Genomic DNA, 1,781 nt, shown 5'->3' with positions numbered 1-1,781 from the left:
GCCCGTGGAGGCGGCGAGGGTGGGACGCGGGGCGGAGCCGGAGTTTAGGAAGAGGAGGGGATGGCTGTCATCAATGAAGTCATATTCATAATCTAGTCCTCTCTCCCTCTGTTTCTGTACTCTGGGTGACTCAGAGAGGGAAGAGATTCAGCCAGCACACTCCTCGCGAGCAAGGTAAATATAACTTACAACTCCTTTCTCCTCTTTTCCCTCCCTCTGGCCTCTCCGCTGCAGCCACCGGGCAAACCCCTCCGGCACTGCGCCGCCTTCGCCTGGGATTATTCATTATTATCCTAATTATTATTTATTGTGCATGCACGGAGACCAAAACAAACAGGCGGGCCAACCGCCACAACAAAAAAGCCCGCCTCCTCCCCGCGGGCCTCAGGTGGAATGCTCTAACGACAGCTCCCGGGCGGCGGTGGAAGAAACGAGAAAGTTTCAACCGAACCTCGCTGCTCTAATAATAACAGTAATAATTACTACTTCACGGGGGCAAGAGGGGAGAAATCCCAACAAACCACAGCCCTGACTCTGGGTAGGCAGTGATGCGATGCCAACTCAGCGTTGCAACACACGCTCGGCCAGGTTGCAATCCCCCCATCCCCTTAAAAGCTGAGATGGAGAGGGCTGGTGGCAGGAGGAGAAGGGCTGGGGGGACCAAGGAGGATAATGGAAACGCGACAGTTCATCCCAAGCAATCCTCCCCGGAAGAGTTGGAACGGGAAAGAAGGGCGAGGAGCCCGGGCTGGCGGCAGGTTGCCAATGAACGCGGCTGCCATCCTCTTCCCGGGTACTTGTTTAAAGGGCTCCGGCTGCGGATACGCGAGCAGATCGCCGTGGGAGAGCCGGAGCCGGCGCGCCGAGGAGGCGGCGGCGGCCACTATTGCAGGGTCGGTGCATGCTGGATCGGAGGTGTCAACCTCCACTCTCTGCGTTCCCTTGGGCGGGCAAGGGGGCTCTGACTGATAGGCCTTTAGGAAAGGGGGCTGCCCTGGGATCTGTGCCCGGGGCGCTGCGGAGTCTCTATTTCTGGTACTGGCAGCAGTGTGGGTTTGGGTATTGAAGTTCGGTGTGTCCGGCCCCGGCCACAGTGCTCAGGGCCGGGGGTGTGTGGAGCAAGGAGGCCCCAAAGAAGGAGGTCGGAGGTGCCACCCGGGCTCCGTTACCCTGCCCTCCCCTTCCCTTCCCCGGGTTTGTTTTCTTTTGCTTCGTGTCTTCCCCTGGCTACCGCCGCGGGCACACGGGGCGCCTGCGATCGTTTGGGTGCTAGGGGAGTTCTGGGACCCGGGAGAGCCGCGGCGGCTGCGGGCCAGGGAGGCCATGATCCGGATAATCCTCTCTGCCTGACTGTCACAAACAGGACCCGCGCGCACCCGGGCAGCTGCGGTGGCGTTCTCCCGGGAAGGGGAAGGGCTGCGGTGGGGAGGGAATAAGGGGTGGCGAGGGCGAGAGGCGGGGAGTCTGGGTGGAAGCCTCCTTCCAACGATGACACGCACCCCTTCCTTCTCGTTCCCTGCTTGCGAGTTTGCTTTATTCCCATCCCAACCTGGTTTACCCCTTCCTCTGCTCTCCCTCCTCCACCCGGCCGTCTTCCCCACTCCCGTTTGCGTTGCAAAACACGGCCATGCCATCTGCAAAGGTGTCGCGATGCACTTCCCCAAATAACCGGTGCAGCGCGCCACCCCCTAGGCGCCCTCGGGCCACAGGGCGCACTCTGAGCACAGTGCCACCGGGTGCCCCGCACCAGGCCTCGCAGCCTGCAAGCCTGTCTCTTATAC

The 1,781-nt window shown here is 61.1% G+C and overlaps 1 protein-coding gene across 5 annotated transcripts in view; it reads left to right on the top strand.

Annotated features, from left to right (window-relative positions):
• The first annotated feature begins 34 nt into the window (after positions 1 to 34).
• The window catches only part of Smarca2 (SWI/SNF related, matrix associated, actin dependent regulator of chromatin, subfamily a, member 2), a 171,675-nt gene continuing 169,928 nt past the window's right edge, over positions 35 to 1,781 (top strand). For 3 of the 5 annotated variants that reach the window (XM_015492887.2, XM_015492884.2, XM_048806849.1), the window contains exon 1: positions 35 to 174. The gene's annotated coding sequence lies outside the window, so the exon portion shown is untranslated. Of the gene's footprint in view, positions 175 to 771; positions 894 to 1,781 lie in introns of those variants that run through there. The other 2 variants (XM_015492889.2, XM_015492886.2) reach the window with 2 other exon arrangements.

The sequence above is a fragment of the Marmota marmota genome, unplaced genomic scaffold, assembly GCF_001458135.2.
Source record: "Marmota marmota marmota unplaced genomic scaffold, marMar, whole genome shotgun sequence".
NCBI classification, from domain to species: domain Eukaryota; kingdom Metazoa; phylum Chordata; class Mammalia; order Rodentia; family Sciuridae; genus Marmota; species Marmota marmota.
The sequence above is the reverse complement of the archived record's forward strand: the minus strand, read 5'-3'. Positions and strand labels throughout refer to the sequence as shown.